Source organism: Oryctolagus cuniculus, chromosome 14, assembly GCF_051225735.1.
Source record: "Oryctolagus cuniculus isolate XC-2025 breed Fujian yellow rabbit chromosome 14, ASM5122573v1, whole genome shotgun sequence".
Taxonomy (NCBI): domain Eukaryota; kingdom Metazoa; phylum Chordata; class Mammalia; order Lagomorpha; family Leporidae; genus Oryctolagus; species Oryctolagus cuniculus.
Window position 1 is genome coordinate 73093700 of NC_142880.1, and position 14589 is coordinate 73108288.

Below are 14589 nucleotides of genomic sequence, written 5' to 3' on the forward strand. Positions count from 1 at the left end.
GTGAACCAGCAGTTGGGATATCTCTGTATTTCTGACTTTCATAACAAACTAAAATAAAAAATAAAATAAAATAAAAACTAAAAAAATAAGACCTCAAAGAAACCTGATTGGTTCCATTTTATCACATACATTTATGATAAAATCAATAATTGAGAATAAGTAATGGTATATCTCTATGTGATATATCTTAGTATTCACTTTTTAAAATGTACTTTGTTAGGCATTAAGTACCCCAGATTAGCATGAATAAAGAACAACACAAGCCCTGTCATGTCAGGAGTTATCAGTCTGCTTTTCAACCACTGCACATCTAGCTCTATAAGTTTACTAATAAACAGTCAAAACCCAACCAATTTTAATTAGGGAAGACAGTGAGTGAATTTAAGGTAGACTCCCAGACTCTCCAATCATGAAGCATTTATAGAATCACTAGAAAATATTAAACAACTTGATTACTTTTAAAGCAAGAAATTTATCCAAATCATTGTGTCTAGGTTTTTGTAAGTATTAGAGGGAGGTAAATAAGTGAACTCATATCTGCTCATTAGTAATTCACCATGTGTCATATTGAGAGATTTTTTACCTCTCCTTTATTTAGAACATCATTATTAGATTTGAAGTCCAAAATAGAAAATAATTTATGTACTGGAATTCCAGGTTATACTCTTGTTTCTCCACAATCCATTTCCTATAGATTCAGTAGTATATATGTAAGTAATTTCATATTTATTTATTACATATAGGTCCTCAAATACACATATAAGTAAGGTTGTTTGCAAATCTTCCCACGGTAATTGAAGACTGTTTTATTTCTACTCATTGCAATATCAGTTTAGCTGTTTTGAGTTACATAATGATTTTAGCTTTGAAGTTAAAGGTCAACCTCAGGGCAAGGACCACTTTACTGTGACGCTGGAAATATAAAGAAGTGTGAATAAAACTGTTCATGACCCTCTGAGTCTCTGTGAGGCAGGACTTAAGCAAGAATTTGAAGGATGTCAAATGCACACTCACTTCAGCAGGCCATTATAAGTGCCATACAAGTCTCCATAGCATGCAATAAGACTAGTGACACTGGACACATGGAGCAGTGCCTGTAGCAAAACCATAAGCTAATTGCATTTACATGGGGCTCTCTGAGGAGTGCAAAGCCCTTTATGGATTTCATTCTGAATCGATGACTGCGATTCCCAAATGGGTTCTGCCGAATCTCAAAGGGATAGATTATATCCCTATTTTTATAGATAGGAAAATGAGGCTAAAGGAAAAAGAGGTATCTTACTGAAGGCGCCAGAAAATACTTTCAGGACTGTCCCTTTGACATGACATTTTCATGCCACTGCACTTTGTAGTTCTAAGTGCAGAAACCACTATGCAGACACCCAGGGAGGCCGCAGAAAACAATTTCATGCAGCTTTCACTTTCAGGTTTATGGACTTTCAGAAAAAGTTCAGAAGTTCAGTTTGATGACACAATTAGAAGTTCAAGGGTTCACCATCTATCAGTAAAAGAAACACCATGAAATCAAAACATGTAGATGATTTTCCCTTTCATATGCGAAGAAACATTTCTGTTTCTAGAAAATTCAGGAAGCATTTATGCATTAGGTACTGTTAAATTTTTCTTTTAAATGAAGTATTCAAAATGGGAATGGAAATGAAAAAACTAGTGGGGAAATGAGAATTTACAGGGATTGTAGAAAAGTGAAACTACTGGGATTCCATTAGTCTCTGAATTTGAATCTTGTAGAACATTGCCAGCAGAAGTACGCCTAGGACCAAGTTTGGCCTCAGGATTCTGCCATTTTGCTAAAGAAACTAATTTCTCTTTCTGGTCCATGAAGTTGCAGGTGAAACAAAAGGAAGTTTTGAACACTTCTAGGAGTACTTTATTGTTTGAAAACCCTTCTGCTGGAATTAGCAAAACAACCAAAGCTAAGGGTATGGAGATTTCTACTTAATGTCATTCTAACATGTTTAAATCACTAAAAGTAATTAAAAAATAAAATTCTCTCTTTGTTAACATTTATGGAGCACTTTTCAACCAAAAATAAAATATGGAAATCATTCCTAATAAATTGTACTCTAAACAATGTTATTCCTGTTAACTTTAGTCTATAAATGAAATGTGAAAAATATTACTTTCACTTTCAGATTTATTTACCGTTGCAGTAGCACATACATTTTAGTTTTAAAGCAAAGAAGTTTTATTTAGTAAATATTTGTTTTAAAAGATAATTCCATTCAGATGGCATGTAGGTTCCTCATTTTCAAAACTCAGAATACAACAAGGTGAAGTGCCTGGGACAAATCCCAGATCTCGACCATGAACCACGCTATAGGCAGTGAGGCAAGTCCTGTAACAGCAAAACTAAACTCCCCTACTGTGATTTGCACTGCAGTTCAGGAGGCATGTGTTTATTTATCTTTTATTTTTATTTATTTATTTATTTGAAAGTCAGAGTTACACAGAGAGAGGAGAGGCAGAGACAGAGAGGGAGAGGTCTTCCATCCGATGGTTCGCTCCCCAGATGGCCGCAACAGCTGGAGCTGTGCCGATCCGAAGCCAGGAGCCAGGAGCTTCTTCTGGATCTCCCATGTGGGTGCAGGGGCCCAAGGAGGTGGGCCATCTTCCACTGCTTTCCCAGGCCATAGCAGAGAACTGGACAGGGTGAGCAGCTAGGTCTCGAACTGGTGCCCATATGGGATGCCGGCGCTTCAGGCCAAGGTGTTAGCCCACTGCGCCACAGGGCCAGCCCCTAGGAGGCATGTGTTTATACTGAGAAAATTTTTCAGAATCATAAAGTCCAGTCACACAACTAGAGAAGTTGTCTCTCTGCAAATCTTTACCCACAATTATTAAATGACTTATTTTTTTTCCAGTGCAGGCTTTTGTAGAATTTGGGTAGATTCTATGAATTCCCAGACATCATACTATAACCACTATATGTATGTGTGTTCATAATCACATGTGTGTGTGTGCATGTTACTTTGTAGAGGGAGAATACATAGCTTTTCTCAATAAAATGCATATTGCAACAGAAGAAGGGCCAAAGGCGTATTGGCCTCAAGGCAGCGTGATCTACTAGAACTAAGCCTCACCAAGAGGTTGAGAGATTTGTGCCTTTGTGTCTCCGGGGACCACTAAGCAATTGACTCTAGGCAAGTTACCTAATCTCTTCATATCTCAGTTTTCTCAACCATGAAATGGGGGAAATAATACCCTGCACCTGCCTGTTTTAGCTCATAGGGCTATGGTGAGGATCAAATAAGGAATGGTAAGGAAAAACTTTGCACTGAAGAGTTCTACATATGCATGGTTTAGGAGATTAGGCTCTCCTGCTCTTCCCCACACCCCCCTCACCTTGCCCACCCTCAAAAACTCCCTGTGAGAGAACCCGGCTCTCACTTTCAGGGAATTTCCTCACTTCAAAGTAAATAATTATCAATATTTCGTAAATTTTCACATTTCTCAGTTATCAGGAATGTTATTTAGGCTCTGCCCATACTGAGTATTTCCAATTCTGCTCTGCTTAGTAAATTTTCATCATTCGGAGCACCAAACTCCACTCTTTTCCTTGGTGAAGTGTTTCCTTGGGCCACCTGGGGGCCCTCTTCTTGGGCCTGCACACATCTCTGAGTCCACGTAGCTGCACTTATCAAGCTGTAATGCACTTACTTATTTACTAGGCCAGCTGCCTCAATGGATTTTCAGCACCTTCTCTTCATTCCTTTTTAAATTAATTCCCAACCATTGCAGAGGTCCATGTACACAGCAGGCACAAGATAAAGCAGTTGTTGAATAAGAAAATGGATACAAACTACATTTCTATGGAGAGATCTACATAAAATATGCTGCAATTTCCTTCTGAAATGCAAAAAAAATGTACAGTTTTGTAATGTGAGGTATAACGTGCTAGGTACTAAACAATGTTTTTCTAGTGGGGAACATCTCAGTACCTTTGATATTGATTCACCTAGGGCTTTTATTTTTCAAAGCAAAAGTAGTTTGTCAGTTCACCTTGTTTCTGGAAAGATTCCTTACAGATTTTTGCAAACATTGCTTCTGTTTGAGAACCTTATGTTCAGTCCTAGTCTAACAGCACCAGTACATATATATATATATATATTCAATTGTAAGTAAAAAGGACTCCAAGATAATATCAAAATTGTATAGCTAAGGGAAGAAGCACATTGCTTACCTTGATTATTTTAACCTGCCTGAAATGGGCTAGTGTGGCCTAATCCTTGTGTTCTTGTTTTCCAGGGATTTTCTAAGCATCAGGAAGTATTAAGAGATCACTGGGATAGCAGCTTCCAGCACTAAAAGCAGTCTCCCTTCTTGTTTCCTCTATTCATATGCTAATTAGAGCCTAATTAGGGTCCTCTACTAGTAAGAAAAAAATAATTGGGTGTTTGTGGTGTTAGTGGATAAGGGGTGGGGGAAGATTAGAAGCCTCTCCAGCAAGATAGAGTGGCTAAAATCCTTCACATGGGATTTTTCACTGCCCATGGTTTAGACTTGAGGACTCAGAGTTCTGTCACCTCCCCCAACCCTACTATCCAAATGACTTATAACTACCAATCAGCAGAAGGTTTGGGGTACTCTCCCTTGAGATCTGTTCCTCCAACATTTTTGGGCAATGCCTCATTGTACTACTGATAGGTAGGATACAGAGAAGCAATTATTTAAAGCAAGTTAGCTCTGGAGTTAAGCAGCAAGAAAGCATATCTGTTGGTATGTTGGTATAGTATTAGATATTGTATCATAAACTATAATCATAAGAGGATATGTACTACCAATCTGTTCCTTATTTATTGATTATGCCTTGTTGGTTTTTTACAATGAATCCCATTTAAATTTTTTTCCATGATCCATGCTTTTGCTTTGAGGAGAAATAATACTTCCAGAACTATAAATCCTCAACCATGAAGTATGAGACTCATTTCATTCTTTGATTTTGAGATCAAAGTTATCCTAAGTCGACCAGAAAATAAAGCAGAAAATGAAAATAATTATCAAGGCTTAAACACAACATGAATAATGGGAAGCTACTTCAGCAAAATAAATTCAATAAAGTATAACTGGTTAATTGAGTTATTCTGAGATTGTGATGATAAAAATTAAATTACTGTTTATAGCTGTGGTTTAAATTCTCACTTAACTAGAGTCTTTTTGCTTTTCACTTGTTAAACTTCTTATTTGAAATATTAAGCCTTCTTACTATAATGTAAATTTAAATTATGTTATCTTAAAAACTAAAAAAGGACAGAAAGAAAGGGAGAAGGAAGAAGGATGGGAAGGAGAGAAGGGAAAAGAGGCAGAGAGGGAAGGCAAAAAGGAATATCATTATCATCTTAGAATTGTATCTACAAATTACATCAATTCTGTTAAAAACTAACATTAATATTAAAAACTTTTAAAGAAAAAATTTAAATTTGAAACTTGGTCTTGAAATCAGAGAAGCCCCCCTAAAATTTACACTATAATGTGGCCCTTTACAGTTCCCCAGCAGTGCTATCTGGGGTGCCACATATGCTGCCGGAATTTGGGGTGCCATATGATTTCACCACGGGCTTATTACTAAATCCCTAATATTAATAAGCCCAAGAGGGTTCTTGCCTAATATTTAGAGAAGAATTCTAAATATTGGCACAGATAAACGAGGCAGCCTGGTACATTTTAAGCTTTTATTTAGTGAAATCTTTATTTAGGAGAGAGAGGTGAATAGGGGTTCATACCAAGCACCAGGAACCAGCCACGTGGAATAGCATCTAGGCCTGTATCTGGGCCAGGAAGCCTAGAGCACATGGCCCCGAAGGCCATGCTCCCTGGAGGCGCAGGGCTACAGCAAGTCCTGTCCTGGCAAGAGGCCAGGGAAGAGCCGGGCCGGGCCACACCGTGTCTGGCTCTTAACCCACTTCCAAAGAGGAGTGGTTAATTAACCTGATTGGCTGGTGGCACCCAGGTGTGGCCAGGTAGGGGAATGAGGCCACACAGGGGCATGACAAAGGCCTCAGGTAGGGGTATGAGGTCACACAGGGACATGGTCAAGGCGTGGTCTTCCAGTTCACAAATCTAATCAATTTTAGCCTGTATGCCTGCCTACTTCAGTCTTGTAAGTAGTCACATTTCATTTTTTACATATAGTTAACAAGAATACTGATACACTTCAGTCTAAGATTTTCTTTTATTTAAAAGGGTAAGAATTTTTTTTCTGCTTCTGGTATTTACTCTCCTTGAAATTTGTTGCAGCTCTAACTTTCCTACTATCAGATGCCTTACATGCTATAAAGTTCCATCCACACAAAATGTTGCTTTTGTCTCAGCATCTGATGTGCCCTTGCTAAGACTGTCTGTAGTACATGCTATGTCTCACAGAACAAGAAGATTCTGTTCTCTCAACCATCACCCCACACACATTAGTTATTGGAATGAAAATCTCAGTGCAACCAATCTAATCATTGGTGAGTGCTGAAATGCATAATTTATTGCAGAAATATAAAGACCTGATATTATCAATTCAAAAAATTTCAATTCTATTGAAGTTGTTCAGAGAAATCTTCATGTTATTCATACTTAGGGCAAGTGGTTCTATTTTAGGGCATAGTGTTATATTTGCTACATGGTTTTATTTTAGTCACAATCCATTGCAAATTAATTGTCCTCCTTTTTCTCTTTTATTTTTCAAAATTATTTGTAAACCCTCTGAAGAACACAGGGCAATCTTAGAACTGTCAGCTTTTCACTTTTATCTTTTCATACACTATATTCATGCCTTCTCTTCAGCCTTCAAGGACTATGTTTTAAAATCTCAAAGGCAAAAACAAAAACAAAAAACCAAGACACCTCCTTTAGAGATTCAGAGATTCTCTCTCTCTGCCTCTTTCATTACCTCATATCTTATGAGAAGGAACGTTACAAAGATAAGAGCAGTAAATTACGGGTTATCTTAAAAGACTAACAATTGTGATTAGAATTCATCCTACCTAGAAAAAAGGTCTCCTTTTCTTTTTTCATGTAATGATATGGATTTAATATTGAACACAAATGGAGACATAATTCCTTCCATCATGGTGTCTATAATCCAAAGAAAATTGAAATAATGTCAGTAAATATATAGAAGTAATTATTATGTAATTATATGTAATGTGTAATATGATTAAGGAAGGAGAGGGTCATAGTGATATGAGAGTGAATAACAGAAATGTGACTTCAGAAATTTGCTTTGAAGAAAGCATCCTTAAATAATCAACATTTGAGGGGTCAGCATTGTGTTGTGGAGCAGAGCATTAAGCCTCTGACTGTGATGTAGGCAACTTCCATGAGCACCAGTTTGAGTTCCACTTCTGATCTAGCTCCCTGCTAATGTGCCTGGGAAAGCAGCAGCAGATGGCCCAAGTCCATGGGTCTCTTACACCCACATGGGGGACCCTGATGGAATTCATGGTTCCTGGCTTCAGACTGGTACAGCTCCTGTTTGTGCAGACCTTTGCGGAATGAACCAGAGGAAGGGAGATTTCCTTCAGTTTCTCAATCTCTCTGTATAATTTTGCCTTTCAAATAAAAATATTTTTAAAAATAACATTTGAGATGATATTAAAGTAGGACTAACATCGTGGGGAAACTTTTTTCTGCAAAGGGTCATTTGGATAATTATAACATCACTCACATGCCATATAAAATTACCAACTTAAAAATTAGCCTGCTATAGATGTGTCAAATTTTGATTCCCCCCCACAGTTGCCTTGGCAGGGCCAGACCAAATAATTTTCACAGGTCTTACAGGGCCCATGGATTGGATGTTCCTCATCCCTGACAAATAATAAAGGCAATAAAAGTCCCTATATCTTTTTTTTTTTTTTTTTTTTTTTTTTTTTTTTTTTTTTTTTTAGTGAATAAGGACTTGAGAGCCAATGTAGATAGAGAGATGATTCATGATGGTTGAGGGAAAATGCTATAGATCTTACAGCTACTGTCTTGAATGCAAATGAACTTGAGGAATTAGGTGCCCATCCTAATAATTATAGGAAAACCGAAGGGCTTTAAGCAACAGGGAAAGGGTATGGGAGATAAAGAGGGGATACTGCAATGTGTATTAGCACAGGAGATACGAAACTGGGATGCAGTGAACAAATTTATGACATATTAGGACACAAAGTCAGCAGCCCTTGGGGATGGCTTGAAGAATAGGTAAGTTATAAATGTCTGAGGAAGACTCAGGTTTCTGACTTGAGCTAGTCCATTAGAATTGCATGTTTTCGAAAACACTGAAAGAGGAACCAGGTTTCAGGAGAAAGACAGTGGGATGGAACCATCAAATGTGAGCAGAAACAGCACAGAAAGAATGGTCTTTTATGACAATTAATTAAGCATAGGTATGCAGGATGAGTCAGATATGGTAAAAAAAAAAAAAGATTCAATAAAAGCAGTTAGAAGCCCTTCATGACAGTCTATGTGCCAAATATCAAACAAAAAGGCAAGACAGAAAACAGAAACAGGTAAGAACAAATAAATAAGCAAAAATAATGAAAGCAATTGTTATTGTAAGTTAAAATGCAAATGCATTTAGTAGGTGATTTGCAAAGAGGATGGGGCAGGAACTATTTAGACAAAGATTTATTGTAAATTAATTCTTAGTTTTCCTTTGGAATAGGATTATCTTTGGAGGGAAATGGGATTCTAAAGTGCTTTATGGGAAAACAGCCAATTTAAATTTTAGCAAATTAAAATTTAAAGTATATTATACACAGAGAAAACTTTTGACAAAGGCAGTATATTTCTGTTGTCTCTACTTCTTAGCTGATTATGGTATTCTGTCCTCTTTTTTCCTCCCCTTCGCAACTAATTGCTTTCACCAGAATACAGCTGTCTTACAACTAAATATAAACTCATCCAAACAGAAACAAAATATATGTCTTATGCCTGTCAAGATCCACTGAATATTTGCCATTCAATGAAAATATTAAATTTTAAAGTTTAGAATAATTTGTTAGGAAACTTACAGAAAATATTTTCTTATTTAAAAAAAGGAACATTGAGAAACTGCCTTTTCTCTGACATTTATGGGGCTATGTGCAAAATGAGAGTCATCTGGTGGTCTTAGCACTAAGTCTGAGGTCAAGGCCAGAAGGCTGAGGAGGGCAAAAAGGAAACACCGGAAGAATGTAGACACGTAATGGTACTGTTATGACACTGAATTTTTAAGTCCCGCAGTGTCTTATTTTCAGATTTTTTTGTGTGAGATGATCAATCCTTCCCTATGTAATCCATTTTGGTTTTCTACTCCCAAAAGCATCCTGATGCAATTTGATTCTTATAAAAAGATATTTTTATGTCTTACATCTCAATTTTCATAATATAATGTTTTTATCATGAATTTTCAAATAATGATATATAACATATGTTTTTTAAATAATAACTGTCTATAATCCATCAGGAATATTTATTAGAGAACTGTACCCACATATGTAAAACCTATATTACAAAACTATGATTGGAAAACTTGAAATAACACAACAATCTATAATAAATTTAGTCTGTAATTATTAGTGATTTATCATTGTAAAAGCATATATTTTGGTGTCATAACTGTATGTGTTTTAGTCTTTTGTTACATCTATATCTGCTTTAGTAATAAAGGTAAGCATATAAAGGATGATTTATTTGAATTGCACCAGTACATTTCCTAAAGTCTAGTTATTGGTAAGCATAGGCCAGTACCATTATCACTGAAAGTATACTGAAAGTATCACTGAAAGTTGTTGTCATTAATTGCCTTGTGGCCACCTTATTCCATTCTCTGCTTCCATTGTCATATTCCTTACACTCATTCTGAGGTTCCACCGTCCTATTATAAAAACCCTTGTGACTACATTGATAACATCTAGGTCTTCCAGGATAATCTCCCCATTTTGATTATTAACTTACATCTGCAAAACTTCTTTACCCATAAATGGTAAGATTCAAAGATTCCAGATACCTGGACAAGGAATCATCTTGGATGGTTGCATTTTCCAGATAACTAATATTTTACCCTTTCATAGGCAAAAGCTCCTTCTAATTAGCCAAATTATATAAATGGTTTTAGAAGCATTGTTAACTACCTCCTGAGTGTTTATGTACTTATCTTTCTTGATAAATCTGAATTATCTCTACGGGGCCAGTGTTGTGGAATAGTGCAATGCCAGCATATGATATGGGTGCCAGTTCGTGTCTTGGCTGCTCTACTTCTAATCCAACTCTCTGCTAATGGTCTGGGAAAGCAGCAGAAGATGGCCCAAATACTTGGGCCCATGCTACACGTGTGGGAGACCTGGAAGAATCTCCTGGCTCCTGGCTTCAGCTGGCGTTCTGCTGGCTGTTGTGTCCATCTGGGGAGTGAACCAGTAGAAGGAAGATCTCTGTTTCTCTTCCTCTTTCTGTAACTCTGACTTTCAAATAAATAAAACTTAAGAAAAGAATTATCCCTTTAGATATAATTTTACAATGTAAAATATAATGATGACCATACAATCTACCAATTTGGGCAGGAATGTGTCCCCTACATCTAGTGGTCATGTCCCAGCATTTCATACTGGTTTACTTTTCAGTTTCTCTATTTCTCTTTGTTTATTATCCACCCCAATGGTTCTCAAAGAGTGGATTCTAGATCAACAGCATTTGAATCACCCAAAACTTGCTAGAAATACAAATTCCCTAAGAGCAACTCAGACTCACTGAATAAGAAATTCTGGGAGTGGTATCCTGAGTTGCTGACAATTCTGAAGATTCTGACTATTCTAGCAAATATGATCAGTTCTGTAACTGTATCCATTTGTAGGAGACCCTTTGCACTCTCTATTTTGGTGCTCATAATCTGTGAGATTGGAAACCAAACAAGTACTCAAGTCATAACTCTCTTCAACATAAGGAAGCTCTGAGTAAAAGTCAGAAATTTCATGGACTTGAATAAATAAGTCATTAACTAATATAATTTAATTACCTAAAATTATACTTATTTCCTGTCCTTCATTGAGTTATCCATAGATAATGTCTTGTATATTTCATTAAATTTCTAATAAATTAAGAAAAAATCAAGTAAAAAGTGAAATTAAAAAATTTTACAATCAAGATTTTTCAGAAAATTTTCAATTTCATGCATATAGTTTTTAAATCAAAGCTAATATGCAAATATATATTACCAAATACATGTATTCAAATTCATTGAAATGTTTTTGAATGTTTAAAACTTTCAATCATGTCATGGTTATAAATATGCCATTCTGAAATTATTTCAACCAAAACGCTCTCCAATTCTGGAAAATATGATACTACAGACAAATAAATAAGTGGACATATAAGATTCAGTTGCATTTTCTTTCATGACTACAATATCAAAAAAGAAGTCAAAAACTCTGAACTATGTCTCTGTGTACTACACTTAAAGAGAATGAATTATATTGACTACACATTGTTTTGAGAAACATGTTGTGTGAATATGGTAATTCAACCTCATTCTTCATATGAAATGTGTTTTTTAAGTAAGTTTGGATTTATGAGTAAATATCAAAATATAATGATTAATACAATAATAAAACATACACTTTTAAAAAATTTAATTTATTTGAAAGTGTTACAGAAAGAGGTAGAGACAGAGAGAGGTCTTCCATCCGCTGGTTCACTCTCCAAATGGCCACAACAGCCGGAGCTGAACCAATCTGAAGCCAGGAGCCAGGTGCTTCTTTCGGGTCTCCCACATGGATGCAGGAGCCCAAGGATGAGGGCTGTCCTGCCCTGCTTTCCCAGGCCATAGCAGAGAGCTGAATTGGAAGTGAAGCAGCTGGGACCTGAACTGGTGCCCGCATGGGATGCTAGTACTGCAGGCCAGGGCTTTAACCTGCTGTGCCATAACACTAGTCCCACATATACTTTTACTAGGAGTATGGATGATCCATACATATACTCACTATATATATATATATGCTCATGTCAATGTTTTTTCTATAAAAGTTAAATTTTAGTTTTTAAGAAATGTATTTTTATATCTTCCAAGTGTCTGTCTTTTTAGTTAAAGGTGATTCTACTTGAGGGTTGCTGTACTTGTGAACAAGCATAACTGGTTAAATATATATCTTTCCAAATTAAATCCTGCCATTTTATAGAGGAAAAACTTTGAAACACTTCCAGTATTATGTAGTATTATATCTTTCACCCAGAAAAAGATGGTTACTTGAAAACAAATTTTAAATATCATACAATCAAGATTAAATGCAGTTCAATTGATCAGTGAACATAACGTTTAGTAGACTCTGTCCCACCCAGATCCTATCTGGCCTTATTGTATTGTACAGAAGTTCAGAATTTCATTGCTCTGAGAGCTTTCTCCGTGGGCCACAATGAACTCTGCCATATGGAGGTTCAAGCCAGCAGTTGTAGGTAATTAACACTGTGAGCAGCCTGCACTCCGTGGCTGACAAGAGCTGGTATGTAGTTACCTGGGCTTTCTTATCCCTCAAAATAAAAATGCTGAGGTCCATATTCTATGCTATTCATCCACACAACTATGAGCTCCACTCATCCACAATGGCAACTGATCTAATCATTCAATTGTTGTTGCCTTCTTTTCTTTCAGGTCTCTCTTCCTTAACAACTCCCATCAATTTACACTTTTATTCTGGTCTCAGCATCTGCTTCATAGAGAAACCAACCTAAAAAAAATCATATTGTGTGGCCAGAAAGGAAATCACAATTTTGAAGATTAAAGTATGGTCCTTAAATGGCTCAGTCGTTCAAACAGTGTTACTCTAAGAAGAGATAAAAGAGAAAAAAGATTTAGGTATAAGGATTGGGGTTTGACAAGCTTGGGGAGAAATTGAGAAAAAAAAAAACTTTGTTGAATATAAGGTAAAAGTTGTTTCAATAAGCAAATCTATCAGACAAAAAAACAAAAGAAAATGTTCTTGGCATGGTGATAGAAGTCCTATTGTTTGAGGAATTTAACTCTATATGCAAAAATGTGTCATAAATAGCACTGCCGAACAGCAGTGGATGGACATGATAACCTGATAGGTCTTTTCTGGTTCTAATGTCTATGATTGTATGATTCAATTCAAATACAGTAGTTTATTGTATCTCAAGTGTGTAATACACTTCAATTGTGAAGTGCTACAATTTCAATACTAATCTGTCTGAAGTGACAGACATGTCACCGAAGTACCTAGTCAAGTTGTCTGAAATGCTATAGAAAACTAAACTTTCCCTTGTGAATATATTTATACCTTTCCTAATCTTCTACCAGGAAGATGCTGTAGCCATAAGCGGTTGTAGTTAGTTCATTAACAGAACTCACTTTAAATCTTCTGAAAGTACAAATGTATGAAATTATTTCACAAAGAAATAAAGAAACTGGATCTCACTAGTTTTCATGTGAAATAATATGAGTCTGCACCAACACAATGATCAAAAGGCATGCAGATCATTGCACTTTCAAGGGAAGTCTGTCTCTATCAACATCAAGATCACTGAACTGAGAAATCTACGGTGTCTAAATGATGTTGGGAATTTTGCTGCTATGTCTCTATTTAGTGATACAACACATGTGGCTAGCCTCTGAAATATGCCAGACATGTCATTCCCAGCAGAAAAAGCAAAGAGCAAGTTCTCTGGAAATCCTCTCTTTGATTCAGTCCATGTTCTGTTTTTGTAATCAGTTATGAAATGTAATCTTTGAATTCACAGGTTACCTTCTGATTAATAGTGAAAACAAAGGAAGAAAAAGGAATACTCAAATGGCTCAAATACATGTGTTCCATTTTCATGCATGAACTTCCTTGATGGCAATGACACCTCCCAATCCAGATCTTAGACCATGAAGCCTATTGAAAAAATAATTAAAGACCCTTTTAGTATTTTTTTTGTTATAGTTAATACTATTGGTTGAACTCTGTAATTAACACACATTTATTCTTTTTTTTTTTTTTTTTTTTTTTTTTTGACAGGAAGAGTGGACAGTGAGAGAGAGAGACAGAGAGAAAGGTCTTCCTTTGCCGTTGGTTCACCCTCCAATGGCCACCGAGGCCTGCGTGCTGCAGATGGCACACTGCGCTGATCCGATGGCAGGAGCCAGGAGCCAGGTGCTTTTCCTGGTCTCCCATGGGGTGCAGGGCCCAAGCACCTGGGCCATCCTCCACTGCATTCCCTGGCCACAGCAGAGAGCTGGCCTGGAAGAGGGGCAACCGTGACAGAATCCGGCGCCCCGACCGGGACTAGAACTTGGTGTGCCGGCGGCGCAAGGTGGAGGATTAGCCTAGTGAGCCGTGGCGCCGGCCACATTTATTCTTAGTTGTTGAAATTTAACTGAAAAGTGATCCCTGTTAAATATAAGAGTGGGAATAAGAGAGGGAGGAGATGTACAATTTGGGACATGATCAATCGGACATGCCTCAAATGGTGGAGTTAGAAATGTGCCAAGGGATTCCAATATAATCCCTTCAAGATTGTATGTACCAATGCCATCTCACTAGTCCAAGTGATCAATTTCAGTTCACAATTGATCACACTGATAGGTCTAAGAGTCAAAGGGATCACACAAACAAGACTAGTGTCTGT

The 14589-nt window shown here is 36.7% G+C and overlaps 1 long non-coding RNA gene across 2 annotated transcripts in view; it reads right to left on the reverse strand.

Annotated features, from left to right (window-relative positions):
• Window positions 1–2628: 2628 nt before the first annotated feature.
• LOC127492741 (uncharacterized) overlaps window positions 2629–14589 on the reverse strand; it is a 296618-nt gene continuing 284657 nt past the window's right edge. For both annotated transcript variants that reach the window (XR_011382034.2, XR_016220177.1), the window contains exon 5: window positions 2629–2758. This is a non-coding gene — a long non-coding RNA (uncharacterized LOC127492741). The remainder of the gene's footprint in view (window positions 2759–14589) is intronic.